The sequence below is a fragment of the Sinohyriopsis cumingii genome, chromosome 9 (assembly GCF_028554795.1).
Source record: "Sinohyriopsis cumingii isolate HCF-2022 chromosome 9, ASM2855479v2, whole genome shotgun sequence".
In the NCBI taxonomy this organism is placed as follows: Eukaryota; Metazoa; Mollusca; class Bivalvia; order Unionida; family Unionidae; genus Sinohyriopsis; species Sinohyriopsis cumingii.
Window position 1 is genome coordinate 81,125,644 of NC_142969.1, and position 14,972 is coordinate 81,140,615.

General features: G+C 37.6%; 1 protein-coding gene across 2 annotated transcripts in view; it reads right to left on the minus strand.

The window, feature by feature from the left end:
* The window catches only part of LOC149792118 (deoxynucleoside triphosphate triphosphohydrolase SAMHD1-like), a 90,728-nt gene that overhangs the window by 38,389 nt on the left and 37,367 nt on the right, over positions 1–14,972 (minus strand). The window lies entirely within an intron of this gene.

Sequence of the window (14,972 nt, forward strand, 5' to 3'; positions counted from 1 at the left end):
TATTTTAAAAATGCGAAGCGCGGACACGGTTTAACTGATCTGCCACATAAAAAATAAATAAATGGGCTGAATCCGTTAAGGATACAGGAGCGTCAATAAACGATGTTGCTGAGTTATCAAGTAAATTAAAATTTCCAATGATAGTAAAAACATTAACGGGGGAGGTTTTATATGAATCAGTGAATAAATCAAGAGGAGCGCCAATTGAAATTATTGACCATAATTCTCATGCTTGGACTAATGCAGTCACAATATTTCCACGAAATCGTGTTGTGAAATATTACTCTTCAGAGAGTATTTGGGGTGGAATATTTGAGGCTTTTAACCAAATAAGTAAAAACGATCCTGTGTCAGTGTGGTCATTTAAAAGCTCCGAAGAAGGTGAGTATGATCAATTTGTAAGACCTAACGGCGAATTATATCGTAAAGAACCTCTCCAAGAAGAAATGAGAAAACTCGCACAGAAATATTCAGAAAATACTGAGCAGTTATTAACTAATTGTTTTACAGTCCCGTCAATTGCTGCTCATGCCGCTCGAGAAAGAAATTCATGGAAACCAACACACGCTGAGTTCCTTGAAGATATCCAGAATAGTTGTATCGAATATGGACACGGCGGTTTGTGGAACACTCAATATAATATTAGCGAGATGATATGACCGCGTGCTATCCTGGAAGTTTTCTTGGGATGGGTGAGTGTGCCGGATATTTTACGAGGTTTGGTCATCCTTGTCATGAGATGGTCAGAGTATCAATTAATGGTCCTTTACCTGACTTTGATCTGACAGGATTTACTCGTGTAACGTCGTTTAAATTCACTATAAATCTTCATCCGATTTGTTATATTTGGTTTGGCAGACACTTCTCGGAGAAACTTTGGTCGCCAATAGTGTTATTACGATATATGCTTGATAGTAAAATACTGATATCGTTGACGGTCAGTGAAGCAATTATATCATATCGAAAACAAACTTCGGTTTGGTTACCAACACCGGAGTGTATCAGTCTCGAAGACTGCAGACAGGAATATCCAAATTTATCTGAGGATATTATAGTTGATATTCTTAAATTTAAACTCAACTACAGTGAAAAAATAGCAAAAGGTCTCGGGAGAAGAATAATCGGTAAATGTACTCAAGGTGGTGCATATGATCATAAACGACATCATTCACGATTGATTATGGATGAGGCTGAATTGGATTTTATAATTGCTGATACCACTACGAGAGATATACTTTGTAATCGAGAAGATGCTTACTTATCTGACGGAACAAAATTGGGTACTATTGTTAGCTATATCGAAGGAGAATCCCCTCAGTATACTCATTTAAGATCTTCGATGCTCGCTTATGTTTCTATAAATTTACTATCGATGATAAATAGATTTCCTGATACTGCAGTTAGAGTTGCTACAGATTCATTTTATATCGATAAAAAAACATTCAGAAGTATTAGTTCATTTCATAAGCAATGACGAATCATGGAGTTCATGGAGAATAAAAAAAGAAATGTTACACTGCTATTGTGAATCCGCTGAGGTTGAGATTAAAGATGGTTATTATGATTCAGAATTATCAGAAATGTCAAATGCACCAACTGTGTATGATCCCGTATCCAGACATAAAACCATTTATTTAAACGGAGCGGGTGGGTCTGGAAAAACGACTCGAGTAATCGAATTATTTCGACAGAATTCAGATATGATTGTGCTAACACCAACACACAGACTTGCCAAGGAGATGAAACAACGAGGAGTTAATTCTAGTACTTATCATAATTTTTTCAAATACAGCGGCGGTGTGTGGACTCCAGATCGAATGGGGGAGAAATATATTCCAAAAATTATTATTTGTGATGAAATATGTACGGTACCGTTAGAAATATTACAAATATTTCTCGATTGGTTATTAATAAAAAATACAGCTGTGACTATGTGCGGTGATCACGGTCAACCACCTCCGTTTGTTGGACCATCCCCACATGATTGGTTAAAGAATTTAAGGATTATTACGAAGTAGTGACTGATGATCATAGATCTCTCGATGCAGAATTAAAAGAATTTAAAACATTAATCAGACTACAACCGAATAAAATTCAATGTGAAATTATGCGCGAGGTGATTTCAGAAACTTTCTTGAATGACTTTTGGAAAACGTGGAGACCAAACGATTTAATAGTAGCAAGTAGAAAGATAGTCAGAGACACACTTCAACGGCAGTTATTTCTATTACACAAAGAGAAATTCCCAACATTGCCAGTGCCATTGTGTTATAGACCAGCTGATACGCGGTTACAGAATATTGACATTGATATACCAGGACAGACTGAGCAACAGAATTTAGTATTAAATGATATTGTTACAGTTGATGTTAATGTTGTTGAAGATGCATTAAAAATGAACAAATCCCCGTGGACGCCAGGATACGCAATGACAATTCATTCATCTCAAGGATTGACTATTACTGATACAGTTGTTTGGATTATTGATGATCGAATCGAGTGGTCAAATTTGGTCAGAAGAATATCTCAACTGCGAAGGATTATATTGGATGAGTCAATAGCTGATGAAATTAATAATGAAAAGAAGTGATATCATCAGAAAAAAATTAGCTGGTTACAAACAGAATGACAAAAAAAAAATAATTGCAATTTTGACCTCGATGTTGAATTTATCATGACACTGAAACAACAGCAGAATAATCACTGTGCGAGTTGTAATTGTATGATGTTATGGCAGTATTCGGATAAACATCCAAAACAATTTACCGTAGATAGAGAAGATAATCGTCTTGGTCATACACGAGAAAATGTGATGCTGACCTGTCTTGAGTGTAATCGAAGTCGAGGTGCTAGTTAAGTGATTTAGGCGGTAATTGTGTATCCTCGGGAATTACTTGTAATTGTTCACGTGTAAATCCACGTTGAGGAGCAGTTGAATCCAACCTGTAGATTGCTGGTCTACCAGTAGATCTAGTTATATTAGATATCTTGTGTGTGGTAACACTCCAGATAGGATTTGTCGCTCTTTATCTACCCTTTTCAAGTTCACCTGGTTCATATAAATATCTCACAGTAACATCACCCAGTATTGGTTGTGATAAAAAATCATGTCGTACGGGTATATGTTTTTTGGTAATTGCATTAATAGGTTTCATGTTGGTTGTTCGAGTTATTTCATTATTTAATGCAGCTATCACATCTGGTAATCTTGCGACCCATTCGCGAGATCTTTTATCTTGAATGAATTCCTTCGCGTATTGATATCCAAATAACCGCTCAGCAAGTGTTCGATTAAATCGCTCAACAATTGCCTGATCACGATGAATTTCAGTATGCCCTCGTCTGATGGTGACGTTATGTTGTTTCATCACTGATGATACTGCACCCTGAAATTCTTTACCAGGATCAACTTGTAATAGATTTGGCCATCGTAGACCACCTCGTTGATAAATTCGTTCAAAAGCACTGGCTACCTCAGATGCTGTTTTAGTCGTTAAAGGCTCAGCATCTTTATATCTACTTGCAACATCAACTACAGTTAACGCGTATTTGTATGTATTTTGACGTCTTCGGATTTTAATAGCATCGTGTGGCAGAAATAATATATCAGCTTGATGAACTTCATTTGGTCCACTAACATTAAAATGTGCAAAGTGAATTTGTTTAGGCGGTGGTAGATAAATTTGCCATATTGCTTGTTTGGATAACCAATTTTTAGCAGTAACTTGTAACTTTTGCTGCTTCAGCGAGTTTACTAATTGCTGCGCTACCTCTCCAATATCCTCTTGGGGAATAATAAATCGACTCCATTATAATTAATTACCAGCACCTAACGCTAATTTACCTTTCATCGCGGATTTTATTAACCAGCTAGCTAATTTTTCCTTGAGAAATTTATCAGTGATGGAATTTAACACGTGAATTAATTTTACATCTGCTAGATGCCTATCTTGTAGATTTTTACTTTTATAAGCTACATCATGCGCATGACATGCTTTATCAATAGCGTTTATCGGATACTCACCTGGTTTTGGTTGATCCTGGTCATCAAGTCGGATATCAAGTCGGGTTCCAGGACCGCAGTAACTATATCCTGGAAGATGTTTTTCTCCTGGGTATTTAGCCCACGGAGTACCGGGTAATTTTCCTAACTTGGCGGCAATATCAATTCCGTGTTGCTTTTTTTTTTTACTTGACTTTGGTTTTGATTTTGGTTTTGACTTTGGTTTTGGTTTTTCGCCTGACTTGCCAGTGGAGATAAATTTAAATTTCTTTGTACCGCATCGTTCACACTTGCCCGTAACCGCAGATCTTTTATTTTTTGTTGTAATGGTTGTTAGATCACTTGTCGGTGTGCGCGGCCTACATTTCACACAATATAAATCCATATTCTTTTTATATATTATTCTAATGGAAATCACTGACTTTGCCGCAACAAAACGACAAGAACCAGTTAAGCATCACGCAGCGCTACCAAATTCTGTTCGTATGATTATTATAGGTCCATCTGGAAGTGGCAAGACGCAGTTGTTACTTAATTTAATCATGAAATGGATGAAATGGGATAAATTACATTTGGTAGCACCATCTGTAGACGATCAACGTTGTTATGATGTAATAAAAGATTATAATGAAAGCGCAAAATCATTAAGCGGTGATGATGTTGTTGAATTTATCACCGACATTAATGAAGCACCAAGTATCGATTCTATTGATGGGTCAATGAACAATTTGGTCGTATATGATGACGTAATGTTGGACAAGCAATCAAACCCAGCTCGGATATTTCCAGAGGCAGGCACAAAAACACGGATATCATTTATGTGACCCAGAGATACACACAAATACCAAAAGTAATCAGGGATAACTGTAATATTCTGGCTGTCTTTAATGGAGTTGATACTCATACACTGCGAAATATTCATCAAACCTGGTGTAGCGGGGATATGGATATAAATAAATTAAAAAAATTCTTTAGTAGTGCTAAAATAACTCCTCACGGATTTGTAACGATAAACTTACATGATCCTCGAACACGGTGTCGAATTGGGTTAGATAAAATGTTTTAATTAACAGCAGCAGGGAGGGCGATGCTCTCAACGCTTCACTGACACTATCGCGTATATTTTCTTAAGTTAAATCGAAGAAAAAAAAATTATCAGCGATAACACGTAAATCAATCGGTCGGTGACGCAGCTATTGACGCGAGGCTTAGTTTCATCAAAGCCGTTTATGTCAGTTAAAGCAATTCCACTATTTGTGTTTATAATCATTTATATTGTTTTGTATTCCCTGCTGGCCACAATTTTCTAGTATTTTTAAACTGAGTTGCCAGAGGGTTGTTGTCTAATTTATCTGAATGGCCTTTGTGTTTACGTAATCTTTAATAAAAACACACGAACAGAATCTCTACTAACACCGATTTCATTGATTTTGGCAAGATTTCGTTACAACATCTGGATTCGCCACGTTACATGTTTAAAGATTTATATATTGGTAGAGGTCAACATCAACCCGCCCATTAAACGCACTCATATCTGCTTTGGTTGTAAACCTGCTCAGATTCACATTAGGGCCGCTTCGGGATCGGTAACGTCCGTAAATATCCGGAAGACTTTCTAAATAAAAATGAAAAATCAACATAAGTACGTCGTGTTGTGAATGCTTGCTTAAATAACAAAAGGTCTTCATATCAAACCTTTTAACCGAATTTGTATGGCAGGGTAAAGCATCAGTGATAATCGTTCTCAGCATTGAGTTCAATAATTGACACACGAAAGTGGCATTGCAAACATTACGAGTCTAAACAAAACATATTGCTACGTGTTATTACTTATGTTATTCAGTGTGTCCCATTATTGATCTATCCATGTTAAAAACGTGTTCCACTTGCGTAAGAGCATTTGGTAATTTACTGACACTGCCATATAGAGTGAAATTAAATTTGTACCGGGTAGTCGAATTTCTGCCTGATGATATTCCTCCAGTTTTCCCTGGTACTCGAATTCTTTTTCTACCCCCTACATTTTAGAGTCATCGTGGATGCAGTTCCGATGGCCTCTAACTGAGCTGCCTTTAACATCTGTTAATATTTGATGCCGGTGGATGTACGACCACAGCTTCCCACATGTCCATCCATCAAAGCGCGAAACGGTCCATGATGTAATTGGTGAGCTAACGTAAACAACAACTTCATGTGCTTTGTTTTGCCATTCCTTTTTCCCATGTCGTTTCTCCTAAATCTATATCCAAGGTGGACGTTAAAAGGTGAAGAACGTTGTGGTAATGACTCTGTGTGGTCCTTCGATGTCTTAAGAGTATCAGACCGTATTAACTGTCCGCGGCAGCTAACACGTTGCCATTGAACATATGTGAATGAATGAGATGCAAAGTCGCATTGTAGAATGTTTGTGCTACACGATATACATGTCGTTTCCGCAGATGTAGAACTACCGTCAAGGTTCATTTTGTCATATGCGCTTGCCCTTAAGGGTAAGTATGTATCTAAATGTACGGAACAATCCATGCGCTCTGGCAAAGTATAAGAACCAAATGTGTCCCTGACACATCCAATCGCATTTATAATTGCAAATTACGTGAGCAAACTGTTTTCAGTTCCCCGATTTTGTTAATATCTGTGGGCATTGTGTATATTTGCGTCCTTTATCATTTATACTTCTCATTAATAAGGGGCAACCACTCCCTGGCAGATACAGCGCTTCCGGTGTTAGTAGACATTCATTGCTAGATTTGAACAACCCGTCTGGACACACCAAGTCGACTTCAAACAATTATCAATTAGTCCTGTTATTGTCGACGTAGAGAAAGTTCACGTCTACGGATTGATCCACTCGAACCTGTCAAAATGCACGGGCAGCACATCCGAACAAGGTCAGTGAAGGAAAATATATGATGCAGTTGTTTGGAACAACAGAAATATATCCGTCTTCATTTGGGTTGCTAGGATTCTTGTAGCGATGACTCGACCTAGAAATACCGCGAAACATAATCCTTTCAATACACACGCATGGCTGTATCACGAATTGTATCAAGTACAGAAGGAAATAATGTCGCGAGGAAATCATCGATTTATAACAACTGAGTTTCAGTAAAGATGTCAGATCATTTCAAATACTCGAGAACAAAACATAGCGCTAGGTTATTGAACCTAAATTAGGTTTCACAGATGTCACGTGCTTATAACTGACACCGACCTTACACCATAGATTGAATTTCATGTTCATGAACAAACAGATCAAGCTTCGAAGTTTCCCAAATTATTAACACAATTATTATTTTCAGATAGAGGGAGAAGAACCTTAAATATTCTGATCAAAGTTATAACGAGCTAACCAACTCGACTTCCGCAGAAACTGAGTATATATGTAGAAAAACACTTGAATTTAGGAAACTGGTGGAAAATATTCGCGAGATACTCCACTATTTTTACTCAGAGTAAAGGCTACTCAATTTTGAATTAGTATTCAATAACCTATCAAATACATAACCATTTTGGTCCAATATTATGTTAATTATACAGGGTCTTCAAATATTTAATGTTTAAATCTCTCAGAATGGTGTGTATATATTGGCTGACTCTTGTAATAAGGACATAAATTAATAATTTAGCCCCGAATTATAACGCATGCCAAAATTCAAATTGATCGATTAAGCCTAGTATTCTATTGCAAATTGAATGGAACTCGATACACATAAATTAATACATCCTTATACAAGTGTCAGTCTCTACTTTACTGGAAGGAAATACGACATTAAATCTGTATGTAAACATTGATCGGTCTCCGAACAAAGTAAGATCGAAAGCTGAACTCATATTCAAAGATTGTATCTGTAATAAATATCCAATATATGTGGCTGCACTCGTAGTATTAGTATTAGTAGTAGTATTAGTAGTAGTAATAGTGGTAGTAGTAGTAGCATGATAATATTAGCTATGCTATGTTAGTTACTGGCCTGTGTTACACAGCCTGCTTCTGCACATGACTTTTTTCTTGATAAGACCAAATGCATAGAGGTAGAAGGCTTTAGCCTAGATCTTTAACAAAATAGAAATATGTTATTTTCATAAGTCTGAAATATGTCCTCGTCTATCCAGATTAATGTTTTTTGAATATTTCTCTTCATACTGCTACGCTTTACAGTAATGTAAAGTAAAACCTTATGCTTACCATGACAGATCAGATTCATCCCATTAAACACCCCTGAATGGCGAGAAGACATAGTAATATCAAAGCAATGTAGAGTTTTCCTTGTTTCGCTTTTTGTGGGAGAGGTTGGGGGCTTATTTACCTTAGTTACTAAGCAGAGCTCACCAACAGTCCTCATATTACCCAAAGACAGATGTCCATGCAGCCGCGAGTAATCACCTTAAGGCGCCAAAACAGGGTCCAGGAACGGCGCGTTCTAATCTCAGTTTCAGATTGATTACCCATGATCACCTCCCGTTGGGTCCTTGCTTCTATGTATATCGCGGGTCTGCCATTGAGATATTTTGGCTGACAAACAAAAATCCTAGTAGCTGACCACATAAGAATTCTTCTTGCCCCTGTTCTAGATGGCATTTTTCAGCAAAGAACCCGGCTTTTCTCGAAAGTTTGCAAGAGTTAGACGCTTATTTAATGGAGTGAATGTAGTTTCCTTAATTTCAGATATATTTTCATTCCAGTGACGGTAATGATCCCTCTACATATTTAATCCAGCCATCGATGAAGAAATATTATCAACTATTGCATGTAGATAGTACACTATCGATACCAGATATTTGTATATCATGATAGTATTTAAGAACACTCCATATCTGATATAATCAGGTTGAGATGATTTCATATTAATTTTAAGTGGTCATGACCATGTAGGCTTTCTATTTCTACAATACTTTGAGGTGGAAGGAACATTTGTATTTTGATATTTTATATATGTTAAAACGTTTTAAAAGAAAAGTACTTTATTGGGAAACGGAACTCGCTGCGGACCTACCAGGTAACATTATTTATCCGAAGACCCATATATATTTCTCCATTTTAGCCGACACTTACTCTAATTCTCCTGTGGTAATCGTTATTTTCCGATAGCTTCTGAGCACAGCATAGAAATTGTGCAGATATTGCATTGGGCGGCAGCAAAAAGTTTCCTAACAAAAACGTATAAGTAGATGAAGTTGATTTCAATGTTTCCAAAACAACATTGATGCTGTACACGTTTGACGTTTGCAGTTTTTAAGGTCGAGAGTGACAAACCACCAACTCGTTTGTGTCGACGCCAACAAAAACTTGGTTGTCAACTTAGTCAAATCGGGATTGATACCTGGTAAAATCCAGATTGAGGCCTCCGTCAGGTTGCTGTGCTTTATCGTCCTATAACTTTGTTTACTTTCAAACGTAGCTTCCAAGTGACACCTCTAAATCAACAATGGTTTGCGGTTTCGAACTTCCCGCGAGTGCACTCAGTGCACCATAAAAGTGATTCCCAAAATATTTTTGAGTTTGTAATTACAATATAAAATAACCAAGATTTCCGACATCAAATGTATCGTTAGATACTTACCAAATTTAGGTGTAGAACAAGACGTATGTGACTCAGTGAGTTTCATATCCTAATTCAGGTTAACGATTCTGGCTTTACACGTGGCGATGATCATGTTTCCTGATCCTTTGTCTTGAAGTTCATCCCGCATAAGGACAATCTAGGAATATTTGACAGATTTCTTCATCGCGAGTAAGTCATAATTTGTCACCAGGCTTCCAGAGAAACTTTGTTTTCACGTCCGTCAAATGCATGAACACCACAAAGTTTCCCTCTGGTCTGACTCCGGCAGTGATGTCGAAGATATTTTCTCTCTTCTAAAAGGTCCATACCTTCTCTGCAATAGTACATGGCTGAGAGGATACGTGATGCCACCAACACTAGGACTGGTCGACACACTAGCAAGGTGTGGGTCCACGATTGTTGATGCAAAATATGCTGGGTATAGTATGCACTGCTGTCTGTATCCTAGACGAAGATCATAGAAGAGCCAGACAATCGTGTACAGTCATTGCTGTTTTTTCTGGTAGGGGGAGGCAGACCAAGGATGTATTCTGGGCGATAACTCCAATTTTGACAAATATCCGGGCGAATTTCCGCGTGGAAGGTGGCCATTCTTATTATCTCGCTGTCACCTTTAGTATTGACTTTAAGGTAAATGTCCATAATATACGGCATATGTGTGGTGGTGTCTCCTGCTTTTCCTGATGTCGATTGTGCAACGGACCATCTTGAGAAAGATACCATACTGTCTATAATCTCGTATCATCTTTGCCACTTGTTCCGATGTTTCGCGCACGTTCTTGATCTATGGTAAGAGCTTGGATCCGAAACATGTGCGAATATCTCCACTTTTGGTCTCCTTGCAACTGAAACTTATATATTGTTTTACAAATTCCCGACCAAACGTGTGTTATACTTTGTGTAACGTACCTCCTGTCACGTTAATAATGAGGAAACTAGATGACTTCCACGAACATATTGAAAATTCCTTCCAAGACTAATCTACGGTACACAAAGTTCAACGCATGTCTACATTGTTATCTGCTTCAATCTGACGAAATATTATCAACACGTCACAGTTCTCACGGATTACATTAGGCATGTGTGTTTATCATTGTCAGGCAGATCACGTTTCCGTTGTTATCGTTTTTGTGAAGTATCACATCATCGTACAGGACAACAATTTTTTTTTGTCGGCTTTACATCTTAATAGGCATAGTTTTTTTTGTTCAAGGAAAATAATTAGATGACCCGCGACGAATTTGTTCACATTCTTGAGTCATGCGCTTCTTCGAAAATTGTAAGTATGTTATATTACGTAAAGACAATCCCAATTCAACCATTTCCTCATCATATAATAATCATAATCAATATGTCTTCATATCGTGTATGATTCAGGTTGAAAACTGGTACATAATATTTATCTCCGCTGTTAATGCATACAGACAGAGCCAGAATCGCCATAACGTGTTACCTTCGTAGAGCAAATTAAATTTCATAGACCTTCTAGGTATATCTTGTCCATGATTCAAGGTTTTGTTGTGACAGTATACCTGATAGATACATTGGATTAAATAATCTAGTCTATTACTGGATGCAACTGTTTTGAACCTAGAGCACATCTGAATTAAATTAACCGACCTAAGTCAGGGGAAGAACCTCTAAATTGTGTTGACTCATGATCTGCCTTACAATGCTTTAAGAGAAAGCTATGAGGGTCAAAAAGAGACGTTGATTCCAACCTTATGCCAATTGCAGGACCGATTATCTTTTGATAAGAATCAGCAGATGGCTTATCAAATGAGGCATGAAAAGGGTGAAGCAAACGTTGCAAAGTTCACGACATCCACAAAGGTACTAATAGCATCATCAGAATGTAGTTGGCCAACTAAGCGTTATGGCATATTTATTTACCCGCAAACAGAGGACACTATTGCGAAGTGTGTAATACTTTGACGTTGCCAGCAGATCAAATGAAGCAAAACTCTGAAACGTCTAAAGATTCAATAAGTGTTGCAGGATCATGCAAATGCATATATACATGTGGGCCGCTAACATGCCTAGACTTGTTCAGGAGGACCCTAGAAACTAATCTTCCGACGCTGCTGACGAACCATATTGTAATGGGTCTTCCTTGACAATACCAGAGATCATAAAAATCATGCTAGTGCGGAACGATTCAACTATGAATTTGGGAACAATTATTGGGACATCCGTACCTGCATACATTATTTGTTCACGACAAGTCTCGATAATGAATGATTTAGCTTCGATAGGTAATATAAATGATGAATAATAAAATGGAACTCATGACTGGTATCATGTGCTAAAATTTGGCAACCTCCATAGCTAGTTGTCAATAGTCCGGTTAGATATACGCATGCCCAGAAGAAGTTAGATTGCGAATTAGTTCCTTGATACAGGTACCATCTTGGACCAAATTAATATTCCTGGCAGCCAAGAAGCTAAGATTTGACAGCATCGACACCCGGTATTTTTAACGAGAAATGGCAAGTCGTTCATGCGAATACGCATTTACCACTAAGGCTTAGTTTAGGATCTTCGCTTCGTGAGTGGTGATTCCGTCAGAGAAAGTCCACCCCGTATTGTTCAGCAACTACAGCCATACTTTGGTTCAACGATGTAGACCGTTTCTTCGAATGAATATTATCCCATGGTGTCAGTCCAGGTTGTTCCTGAAAAAAAAACGCGTACTTATTGTGCTTGAGATTTTTGGCAACGACAGGTATCACCATCGATTTCATATCCCTCTAATGCATTTTCAAATTGTCACCGTACTTAGACGGCTTGACTGATTCGAAGTAGATTCATACAAGAGCAGCTTTGACAGATCCAACACAAATTAATGGATTCGTCAATTGTAACCGACATTTGTTTCTGTATAATGAGTACACCATTTGAAAAAATTATATGTCTTCAATCAATTTGTAGAGTTTTCAATGAATACCGTCCCGGACATGCTCGAGGAGAACTGTTTTTCGCAGATTATTTATGGTTTTCCAGAATATGGCAATGCTCGTTTGCATGAAAACAACGTTTCCAAATCCCTTCATGGGGGCCCTTTTGTAGATCTTTAAGCGTCGGTTTCTGGGCGGATTCAAAGTATACCTGATACATGGCGTCAACCGATGTATTTGAGACACATATAATCCCAACTTAAGATGAAACTGGACGACATACTTATGCTTCGTTGCAGATTCCGAAACAGCTTTGTGCATTCGACGAACTTGCATGCGGCATTTTCTACAATCTCTGACCGGAACGGTGAAAACCAGTTGCTATACCGAGGGCAGCAGATTGTTATTGCAGGAGCGGTGAATCTCGTCTGGGCACTCCATGTTGAATGGGAAGAAATAGTCATAGTTCTTGTTTTCATACTTGTGTAAGTGGTATTAAATATCGAAGTGTGAGGACATCAGCTGCATCATAGCTCATCTCTGCGTGTTGTTAGAGAAAGGCACGTAAAGTAATTTTTTGAGAGGGTTTGATGATATTCTACCATGCAGTGGTTATCCTCACAAACAGAATTGTGAGTTGCTATGGAAATCCAGCCGAAGATACTATATTCCATATACAAATGTTAATCATTGTCAGCGACCGGTACCGCTTCGATCGTGGTTTTCAACAGCAATATATCCCAGACTATACCCTCAATGAAAAGTACTTTGTGTGGTTTAGCTTGTGCACTCTAATGGTGGTATTGCTGATAAGTTTTTATAGACATCAACAAGAAGCTATACATCCCTGCGAAGCTGCATTTTGTCGAATTCAACTAAACTCCGACAGGACAGTGATGAATAGATGGTCTTAACCGGTGGAGTTTCAGAAAACTTTTGCTGATTCATTCATGTAGTCATAGGGGGATACTCCATTGCGCGCGAGAGACTTGAACAATGAATTTTCATTTCAATCGTCATTGAAATAAGCGACTAGTATTGTCTGGCGCAGGGATGAACACAAGTTTATGCAGCATGGATTTGAGAAGCTGTGGGGAGAAAATGAGCTTCAGCTGACCAAGACAGAACGTTGTGTATTTTTCCATGTCATTGATAATATCACCTTCCTTTGCGAGATCTTAAGATGATAATAATACACAGGTTACGATTCAAAGCCGGATTTCTTGTTTTAAACTATAATCAATTTTTCAAAAACCAAAATTCCAAATATCCTACTAAGCCATTGTTCTATCCGACAGGGTGGAACTAGAAACGCATTAATTGGTTTTTCATTCGTTTCTATTGGTTTATACATTACTATATTTATTAGACACAAAGAAATAAAATCATGTTTATTTGGAGGATCGATTTCAGAAATAGTATCATGCGGCACAACAGTAAGATTTAATTATATCAGGTATTGGCTAGTTTGTAAAACGACGTCAAGACCGAATAAACGAAATACAACAAGCGCATCAAATACCAATTGTGTGGATAAGAAATGATACGTTGATAAGTATTCTTCACGTACAAATCAACTATGGTTGAAATGTTTTTTTAACAACACAATGTGACAGCTCCGGGGGAATAGGTGGTTAGAGAGTCCGAATTGGAGATCCAGGATTCCAAACTCAGCCAAGTTATTCCAAAGACTTATAAAAATGGTATTGACAGCTGCCTCGCTTGATGTTCAGCATTAAAAAGTTAGTGTTAGGACTGGTCGGTCTTCTGGCAGGATAGTAGATGGAACATGATGCTACATGTCCAGGGCATAATGGCCCAGTGCCAGACATCGCAATAAACTGCAACATCACATACATCGACACGATATGATATAATAAGTGTTAAAGCTAAGTTAAAAATCTAAATCGCGTACAAAATGTTGCAGAAGTTGTTTATCTAATTTCCTGGTTAGGCTTTTCAGTTATTTCATGTTGTGTTTACTTTGTCTACAGCACCAACATACAAACAGGATAAGCTAGAAAGGAAAACATATTTACAGCAGTCATAAGTAAGTAGCCTATTACACTACTAATGAGTCTAGGTAAGTTTGAGACTGCTGTTTCCTTTCCTAATTTTTTTATCAACTATTTATGTATTTTCATTGCAAAATATTTTCACATTATCAAATTATAGACTATAGACCCAGCCACCTTCATATTTTCAACTTCAACTTTTTGCTGACCCTTTTTAATCTTTCTGCCGGTGATGCTATAACTCTTACAGAATTTGTAAAAAATAAATCAAAATATGATAGTACCAAAAACGAAGAAATTATTGTAGCTACTATTATTCGTCTTATATTAAGCACTCGTTTTTAAATTTCTCCTATATAGATCTTTGATGTTTCACAGATTATAGTTGCGCATTCACACAGTGGATTTGCCCTTTTCTGCGTGTTCAAAGTATCCACCTTAAAATCTGCCATGGTAAATATGCATTATACTAATGTTGTCTTATTTGTTCGCC